General features: G+C 55.0%; 1 long non-coding RNA gene across 1 annotated transcript; it reads right to left on the bottom strand.

Annotated features, from left to right (window-relative positions):
- Positions 1 to 1,637: 1,637 nt before the first annotated feature.
- Positions 1,638 to 8,087, bottom strand: LOC144289386 (uncharacterized). Its single transcript, XR_013357279.1, has 2 exons — positions 7,648 to 8,087; positions 1,638 to 3,368 (listed from the first exon to the last, which is right to left on the bottom strand). It is a non-coding gene; the product is annotated as an uncharacterized LOC144289386 (long non-coding RNA).
- Between the last annotated feature and the right edge of the window lie 1,979 nt (positions 8,088 to 10,066).

Here is a 10,066-nt window from a genome sequence, read left to right as displayed (position 1 = left end):
CTGCAGGCCAGCGGGCGCGGCCAGTGCAAAGGCCCCGGGGCAGGCCCCCCGCCAGGCCTGCTGGAGGCCGGTGGCCGCGTGAGAGGGAGCAGGGGAGGGCGGGAGGTTACAAAGGCAGGTTGGAGGCAGGGAGAGAGACGCGGGCTTTCACCCCGAGGGAGGTGGGAGCCCTCCAAGGCTATGGGCAGAGGAGGGAAGCGGCTGAAGTTTATATTTGTTGCTCCTTATTTCCTTCAGGACACATTCAGCAAGCACCCGCTCTGTGGCTGCGCCCGGCTGGGCAGTGCTGTGCACCAGAGAAATGTCAGTCTAAGGCCACGCCCTCACGGGAGTCCTAGTTGGGGAGGTCAGGTCCGAGAGCAGGACAGGGACACTCCCAGCCTTACGTGGTCAAGGCTTGAGAAGTAGGAGATCCCGGGCTGGGAAAGGCCAGTAGGTGGGGATGGCTTCCCAGATGGGTGGGCACTGGAGCTTGGGTTTGGCAGATGAGTAGGAGTTCAACACTCCCACCAAGGAGGCACCTGCCCACGATCACCAGCTCAGCTCAGAGTGTGCCTAATGGGGAAAAGCAGGAATCAAGACTTACAAGTAGCAGCCACGGGAGGTTGTGATCAGGAGATCTCCTTCCACCCAATTCCTTGCTTGTCCTCTCCCACCCTTTCTTGGGCCCAGCCAGCCTCTCCAGTCACACTTACCCAAGAAGCCTTCCCTGATTGCTGCCTGTTCCTACTCACTGTCATACCTGCCAGAACAGGACTGACCAGTTCTGTGTATCTAGGATTCTTGCTTGACCTCAACGACCCTAAGTCTGTACTTAAAAGCCACTGGGCCCACTGGGAAGTCCTCCTCCTCCTCCTCCTCCTCCTCCTCCTCCTCCTGCTCCAGCACTGGCCAGGAGGGTAGAACAGAGGGAGGGAGGGAGGCCAGAGCAGGACGAGAGAGTGGCTCCAATCCTGACCCCGACCCTTGACAGTCCCTGATGAAGGAACCACCCTCCCTAGTCCTCGAGGTCCCCCTCTTGCCAGTGGGATTGTTAGGAGGACAAGTTGCTGCAGGTGAAGCACTTAGAATGTTCCTAAAGTGGAGTCACTCGCTAATTGGTGATGCCGAGTAGTCACAGAGAAGTGCAATTTGACTCCACAAAGGAAAGCAGATAAAAGCAAACAAAAGGCACTGACACTTTTCTCTCCCATTTTCCAAATGAGTAAACTGAGGCACAGAGGATGAGTGACTTCCCTAAGGATACGCCATGAAAAATGACAGAGCCAGACCCCAGGCATCATCAGATTTCAGATGCGGATTTTAGAAGTGACTAAAAGCCAGGAGCCTGGGTGGCTCAGTTGGTTAAGCATTGGGCCCTTGATGTCATCATCTCAGGTCATGATGTCAGGGTGGTGACAATGAGCCCCGAGTCAGGCTCTGCGCTGAGCGTACAGCCTGCTTAGGATTCTCTCTTTCCTCCATCCCTGCTGGTGCTCCCTCTCTCTCTCTTAAAAAAAAAAAAAGTAACTAAAAGCAAAATAAATTTTAGATGGTTCCCCACCCCCTGACCGAAGCTTCCTCCCCCATAAAAAAATAGACAGAAACTATAAAACTACTAGAATAAAACATGGGAGTTCAAAATAACAATCCCAGAGTGTTGAAGCATGACATTAAGCCCTAAAGCCTTTAATTAAGAGATTAGTAATTAACTGGGTACAAGTATAAAATTCCTGCACACACACACACAGATACACAAATGCTAGAAGGTCAATAGACAAAGTTAGGGAAACTTTTTCCAAGACATGCCAGACAAAAAGCTGATTTCCTTAATATGTGAAAAGCTTCCAGAAATCAATAAGGACCAATGACCCAATAGAAAAAGCAGCCAAAAACACATACGGCTTTGGGAAATGGAAATACAAATGTCTTCTAAACACATGAAAGGAGCTTATTCTCACTCGTGCTAAGCTAAATATAAAATCAAACCACCGTAGAACATCCTTCTTAAAAACTAAATCCAGCAGGTTGCCTGAGATGAAAAGTTGGGTAATTCACCATGCTGCGGGGCCCCCGTTCTGGGGGAAAGGGCAGTCTCAGGCATCGGGGTTCAGGGTTGTGAAATGGGGTAATCTCTCCGAGAAGAGCTAGTGACACGATAAGCCAGCTGTATCCCTCCTGGGAGGCTCTCCACGCGCCCAAGGGTGGATGATGGTGCAAGTGCTGAGACTCTTGCACGTCATCCCTAGCAAAGTACGAGGCCGAGTGCGTGGAAAAGAGTTGGGAAACTAAGGCCCGGGGAGGGGAAGTGCCAGAATGAGGGCGGGCTGGGGTGTACTCTTTCCAGGGCAGGTGCACGGGCTGGTTCTACCTGCAGATCCAGGTCCCTGCCGCCTCCCTCGTCAGCCCAAGGCAGGCCTCGTGCATCACACCCGCTGGTGTCTGGAACAGGTCCGAGCAAGGCCCGGGGACGCCGGGCTTCAGCACACCGAGGCCGAGCCTGCCACGCCGAGCCCGGTGAGTGCTGGGTGCCACTTCCAATTAATTCGGACTTTCTCATTAAGCGGTTAGGAAAGCCAGGTGGCCGCGGGCGGTCGCCCTCCGCCTGGGCCACAGGATTAGAGGGATCATGGTTTCTGCCTCCAGACACTATATTATCTGTCGCGGGCAATTATGGAGACCCAGGCTGGTGGTGACAAGCTTGGAGAGTCCCTGAGCTCTGGAAACCGGGGAAGCCTCAGAGTCCTGGGATCGCCAACATTGCGGGCGCCTCGGCATGCCCGGCGTTCTGGACTCTCGGGGCATGTCCCCCTCTGAACGTTCTAGAGTCGGAGAGCCAGGGTTTAGGACGGAGAACAGCACGTGTCACTTCTGGCCCTCTTGGGACAGAAGGCCCCGCAGGGAATTCGGAGAACGGGCGGGGAAGCGGGAAGGGCGGGTGGTCAGAGTGGGGGGGGGGCACCCGACGAGGGGCCTGTGTCCCACCGAAGCCGCGGGCCGTGGGAAGACTGGGCGGGCGCTCGGCTTGGCGCTGACCTTGACATCGCAAAACTCTGGAATCACAGACGCTCTCGTGCTGCGGAAAAGATTTCTTGTCTAGTTTTATCCCCTCGGATCAGAGGTCTCTCGCACCGCAGCGCAGAGGCTGAATCCGGCTTGTTGGGCCGCGTGACCCGCGTGTGAAAAAAGAATTGGCGTGTGAGTGTTTCCAGGTAAGAAGTGGAGCTCCGGGGCGCCTGGGGGGCTCAGTCGGTGAAGCCTCTGCCTTGGGCTCAGGTCGTGATCCCGGGGTCCTGGGATCGAGCCCCACGTGGGGGGCCTGCTTCTCCCTCTCCATCTGCCTGCAGCTCCCCTGCTTGTGCTCTCTCTCTCTCCCTCTCTCTCTCTCTCTGTCAAATAAATAAATAAAATCTTAAAAAAAAGAAGTCAGAGCTCCATTGGAGCCTTCATCCATGTAGCAGTTGTGGGCGCTCTGTGGGTGTGACGTTCTCCACGGTCCCCACCAGCTCCCATTCATGCCTTGACCCCTGAAGGATGTGCTTGCTCTCACTGGACCCGTGGTAGTACTAACTTTTGTGGTTGTTGGTTTTTTTTACATATTTTATTTATTTGTTCATGAGAGAGGCAGAGACACAGGCAGAGGGAGAAGCCAGCTCCCTGCAAGGAGCCCAATGCAGGTCTCGATCCCAGGACCCCGGAATCACGCGGAGCCAAAGGCAGATGCTCAACCACTGAGCCACCCAGGCGCCCCAGTACTAACTTTTGTAGCCCTGTTTTATGACCAAGAAAGTGAGTACCGGTGGCAGCTGCTTGCTGTTTGCCAAGATCCCCCCACTCCGCCCCCAGGAGAGATGGGGGGGCGGGAACCAAATGGACACTGCCTCCCTGCTTTACAAACAGTTATCCCACTGGGTCCCTGTCCCCAATTCTATGCAGTGGGATACTGTTGTTATCCCATTTCTCAGATGAGAATGGCTCAGAGAGGGAAACCCTGTCCCCCAAGCCCCACCAGGAGACAGGAGCAGACCCCCCTGGGACAGGGCAGGAGTGAACTAAGGGTAGCACTCAGGTCCCTCTGGACCTGGGGGGTAAGCAAAAAGGAAAATGTGGTGTGGGGATGGGAATAGCTTTGAGATGGGGATGGAAAGGAGTTCAGATTTTCTACTTAGAGCAATGGGGAGCTGTTGGGAGGGCTTGAAGCAAGGGAGTGGCAAGATCTATTTTTTGTTAGAAAAGTCCCTCTGTGCTGAGTCTACCTCACAAGAGGGATACATTGATCCTTAGCCAAGAAAGGCCTTATGTCAGGTGACAGTGCTCTCTTCATAGCTACTACTTCTGGGGCCCCTGTCCCCCTCCAATGAAATTCCATAAGGAATTCATTGCAAAGATGTCTGGCCAATGAGGGCTCATGGTGGTCCCTGCTGGTAAACTGTGTTACTCAAGTCTATCTCAAGGAGCATCGGGCTCCTTGCAGGGAGCTGGCTTCTCCCTCTGCCTGTGTCTCTGCCTCTCTCATGAATAAATAAATAAAATATATATATTAAAAAAAAACAGGGGATCCTTGGATGGCTCAGCCGTTTTGCACCTGCCTTTGGCCCAGGGTGCGATCCTGGAGTCCTGGGATCGAGTCCTGCATCGGGCTCCCGACATGAAGCCTGCTTCTCCCTCTACCTGTGTCTCTGCCTCTCTCGCTCTCTCTCTGTGTCTATCATGAATAAATAAATAAATATTAAAAAAACCACAAAAGTTATTGAAAACAAAAATTGAAAAAAATTGAAAACAAAAGCTATTTGTCACCATGTTCAAGAACGACATTCTTCATATATAAAGAGTCATTAGAAATAAATAAGAATAGAGCAGCCTATGCGAAGAACATGGATGCTATCTTGGATACACAGAAGACATTGGTGGGAAACTACAATTAAAAAAAAGGGGGCTCCTATGCTAAAAGTGTTTAACCATCCTAGAATTTCCTCACTTTCACAGTTGAGAAAGATACCTGATATCTGATAATATTAGATTTTTTTGAGGATGCAAGACAATGGGTACTCATGTCCATTGCCGGTAGAAGTTAGTACCATCTTTCCAGAAGGCGACATGGTGAGTGAGGTGTATTGAAAGCCTTTGATGATAATAAGCAATTATAATAACTCACCTTTGCTGAGTAACAAATCAGCTTCACTTGTGATATTTTTCCCCATTTGAACAGAATCCCCCAGGGCAGGGATTCTGGTGTGTTTTGTTCACTGCTGGGTCCCTGGCGCCAGGAACAGCGCCTGGATCTGATTTATATACCCGGCACCATCTCATCTGCTCATTTTCCTATGAGCTAAAATTACAGAACCACTGAGCCAGATTAGACCAAAAGGGAAGTTTGGGTGCAGATAGATACCTGAGCATCCAACTTATTTAGGTCTTTAAGACCACCATCGATTCCCCAGCAGTGCGGAGAGGATTCTCAGGGGCTCCCCCCTGACCCACGCTTCAATGGATGTGCATATAATTCTGAGGATCGAGACGATTTCTGATGCTCGTCCTTCATCTGTGCCAGACAGTGTGCAAAGAGCTTTACCAAACTCAGCTCGATCACTTAATAGCAAAGCTATGACTTAGGTGCTGATGTTAGGCCCATTTCACAGATGAGGAAACTGAGTCCCCGGCATGGCCCTGGGCAGGGCCTGGCGCATACTAAGTGCTTGGGTTTACTACAACCTAAATCTTATTCAGTGAGTGTGTGAACGTGGGTTCTTGTCTCCATGGGAAGTGTTTCCTCTAGGGCCCTACTGTGGTCCTGCAGTGGCGCCCCAGTAAACGCTTCCTGTTTGTTTCTTAAATTCCTCGGGGGACTCGAAGCAGAGCTGCCAGGGAAAGTGAGCAGAGCCTGTTTCTGGGGGTGTGGAGACACACAATACAGTCGCCCCTTCTCCCCAGACCCACACGGGGGCACACATGAACAACCCCCCCAAGACAAACGCAGAGACACCGTAGCTGCTGACACACACACACACACACACACACACACAGCCCTGGAGACAAAACAAGACCCAGGCAGAGACCTGCTGGCTGCACCCAGTCAAAGCAGACACATAGACACACACATAGCTGAGACACCTGGGGGGCCCTTCAGCTCAGAGCATGATCCCGGGGTCCTGGGAGCGAGTCCTGCATCGGGCTCCCCACATGGAACCTGCTTCTACCTCTGCCCGTGTCTCTGCCTCTCTGTGTGTCTCTCAGGAATAAGTAAATAAAATCTTTATTTTTTTTTTAAATTTTTTAAGTATTTATTTTATTTTATTTTTATTTTATTGTATTTATTTATGATAGTCACACAGAGAGAAAGGGAGAGAGAGAGAGAGAGAGAGAGAGGCAGAGACACAGGCAGAGGGAGAAGCAGGCTCCATGCACCGAGAGCCCGACGTGGGATTCGATCCCGGGTCTCCAGGATCACGCCCTGGGCCAAAGGCAGGCGCTAAACCGCTGCGCCACCCAGGGATCCCTAAATAAAATCTTTAAAACAAAAATGACACACATATATCCTGACCAGATGCAAACACCCCCAAGACAGACAGACACAGGAGAGACACACATGCAACCCAGGGCCCCGGCCTGGTAGGGCGAGGTAGGGAGGCTCTGGACCGCCTGGACCCCAGCCTCAGCCCCAGCACCCCGTCTGTCCCATCACCCCCGGCCCAGGGCCTCCTACTAAAGGGGGCAGGAAGCGGAGGCACAGAGAAAGGGACTCGCTGGGCTGCGGGCTGCAGGTGAGGCAGGCGAGGCCCAGGGCCCAGAGCACGGCTCTCGGGCGCCACCCGGCGGGCACAGGGGGCAGGGGGCTCGGCAGCCCCCTCAGTGGGGCACGTGTGCGGATCTGTGGGTCCCTCTGGGTCCGCGTGTGTGCCTGCGTCTCTGAGTCTGTGTCTCTAGCTCTCTGGGTGTCAGCCTCCGTGTCCCCGCTCTGTAAGTCTCTGTCCCTCTCTGCTGCTCTGTGTCTTCTGTGTCTCTCTCTTTCTTCCCCCCTCCCCCCTCCCCTCCGCCCCCCCTCCCCTCCCCCTACCTCTGGAGCCCCGAGACCTCTTCCTGAGTGCCTCCGATGACCCCGCCCTGCCCACCCCTCTTATCAGCAGGGTCGCCCGCCCGCGTCCTGTCCCGCGATGGCATCTTCGCATTTCCTGCGCCCCATGGGCTGTGGGTGTGACTCAGTCCGGGTGGGGCACGATGACGTTGTGGGCGTCGCTCCCACAGCCTAGACGTTCTGGTCCTTGGGGAGGAGACCTCATGCCAGGAGGCCGACAGGGTCCCCCCTGCCGCGCCGGGTGCCTGAGCTCACCTTGGCTCACCCTTTCCCGGGCTGGCTGATGCGGGCTCCCTGAAGGCGGAAGCGCTGGCCGCAGGGGTAGAGGATGAGGATTTGGGCGCCCACGCAAGGAAGGGCCTAGGGAAAGACACCGACGGTCCCCCTCGAAGCCTGCTGAAAACCCCCCTTGGGCCCCTCATCGCCTACAGGCTGACGGCCTATCCCTGGCCAGCCCAAGCCTCAGAGCCCAGCCTGACCCCAAGCCTCCCACACTTCGACCCACTTGGTTCCTTCAAGGTGCCGCACCCTTTCCTTCCTGGGGCGGGGGGGGGGGGTGCACATTCTGTTCGCTCTCCAGATGCCCTTCCACTCACCTCCTCCAGGAAGCCAGCCTCTCCCCATCCCTCCAACCTGGAGCCATCCGTTGGGTGCTGAGAGCAGGTGTGTCTCGGTCATGGTCGTGGCTGTGTCCCTGGCATAGAGCCTGGCACACAGCAAGTGTCTGGGAAGCGTGTGCTAGACACGTGAGCACGGGAGAAAAGGCTCAGGGGGTGCTCTTAGGCCCAGATCTTCGTCTGCCTTGCTGGCGACCCCTGGCCAAGTGGCCGGCTTCCTGCTCTGTTTCCCGGGGACAGCGGGTAAGGGAACATGTTTCTGGGCCGCTGCAGAAATCCGCCCTGCTGGGTCTCATTTCAGCCGCGTGTGTAAATACCTGGTCCGCTGTGGCCAGCGGCGTCCACGCGGGGGGAAGCTTCAGTGCCTTTTACAAGCCTCCCCGTGGGGGCCCAAGGCGAGGTTTCTGTGGCTGGGTATGTGGGGCGCCCGGGCAGTTTCCCAGCTGGTTGGCACAAGGTGGGGAAGACTTTGGGGCCGCGAGGAGCCACCAGGCGCCTTTAACCCTGCAGTGTGCGGCATCCCGAGGCCACAACCGGGCCTCTTGTTTTATTATTTTTTTATTTTATTTTATTTTATTTTATTTTATTTTATTTTATTTTATTTATTTTATTATTTTATTTTATTATTCATTTATTTATTAAAAAGGTTTTATTTATTTATCCATGAGAGACACAGAAAGGCAGAGACCCAGGCAGAGAGAGAGAAGCAGGTCCCTGCAGGGAGCCCGATGAGGGACTTGATCCCAGGACCCCAGCCAGGATCACGCCCTGAGCTGAAGGCAGACACTCCACCACTGAGCCGCCCAGGCATCCCTGGGCCTCTTGTTTTAAAAATTGCTCATGGAAAAAACAAAACAAAACAAAAAAAAAACAAAAATAAAATAAAATAAAATAAAATAAAAATTGCTCATGGAACATTAGAGATCACAGCCGGAACTGAAACGGGAGACGGAGCCCACTCCCTTCCCAAGTCCGAAGGACACACTGAATCCTTAGGGGCGAGGGATTTCTGGCAGGGAGGTGCAAGGCCGGCCCCGGTGTAGACACGGGTCGTCTAAAGGACTAAGCACCAACTGTATGATGAGCGGTGTGCACAGCACCTTCAACGCATCCCCTTGTGTCCTCAGCACCCAGCCCAGCTGACAAGGGGAAAAGTCAGGGGGGTTCAAGGTGACTCTCTGGCTTAAAGGTCATCCGGCTGGCGAGGGGCAGGGCTGTGATCCCGACCTCCTCACGGGGCTTGGGCTCCAGGGAGTCACCCAACCCTCCTGGAGGCCCTCCTGGCAGGGTCCGCTGTGAGGATACCCCGGAAGCCAATCACATGGCACTTGTCACTGGGCAGGACCCCAGGGGTGACAGGAGGCAAGGCCTGAGTCACAGGGGCAGCAGTTCTGAGTTGGGGGCCCGGGAGCCTGCATTTTCACTAGCACCTGCCTCCGCCCCGGGGGACTCTGGCTGGAGGGGTTCCTCCGTCCTTTCCCAGGGCAGCAGCCTTACTCCTGCTTCCGTCCCAACAGGGTTTGCAGGCTCCCTCCCAATCTCAGGAGGGACTGCCTGCCACTGGTGTTTCCTGAAGGCGCCACAAGACACGAGGATTTGCGCCCGTCCACACCCCCACACACACACCCCCACCCCCGACAGACACCAAATTAGATTTCCCACCCCCACCCCCAGTTTGAGGGTTGATGCTTTGACATCAGGGAGCCTCCCTCAGCCTGGAGGGCAGCCCCCACCCCACCCCCACCCAGGGCTAGCTAATCCCCCGAGGTCGCTAGCCACTCACCCTGGTGGGCCTTTCACAAGCACACTCACCGACACGGAGCCCACACTGCAGCTGTCTCGCGGCCACTGTCCCCCCAGGGCCCGGCCACACCACCACCCTTAATTCACCGGGTCCCACATCATCGAGCCGAGTACCTTCCGTGTAGTAGGACGCGGTGTGTGCTGTGTCGGCATTTGCTGCCGGAGGCGACACGGCGGCTGAGCCTGCTGTGGGTTTGCTGTGAGTTCGAGGTCGTGCAGCAACAAGCCAACAGCCCCGGGGCCACCCTGCTGCTCCTGGGCGCTCCTGCCTGTCGGAGAGCGATCTGGGCACCCCCACCTGCCGCCGGGTACTGCTTTCAACCTTTGCTGGGGCCGCTTCAGTCTCTGATGGCATCAGGGACACAGCAAGCTACCCTGGAGGTCAACTCAAAAGGTCACACACACGGAATAGCGTGGACGGTAACCGTGGAGTCCAGCCTGTTCATTAGTGCCCAGAGGAACCGTCACTTTTCTGGTTCGCAGGGAAGCTGGGGCTGAGCACGTCTGGCCTTGGGGATGTCTTCATGGCCACAGGACATGAGTAGGCCCCCCTTCTTTGGCCAGTCTTCACAACTGTGACCTCCTCCCCCAAAGC

Source organism: Canis aureus, chromosome 19 (genome assembly GCF_053574225.1).
Source record: "Canis aureus isolate CA01 chromosome 19, VMU_Caureus_v.1.0, whole genome shotgun sequence".
Classification (NCBI taxonomy): Eukaryota; Metazoa; Chordata; class Mammalia; order Carnivora; family Canidae; genus Canis; species Canis aureus.
The sequence above is the reverse complement of the archived record's forward strand: the minus strand, read 5'-3'. Positions and strand labels throughout refer to the sequence as shown.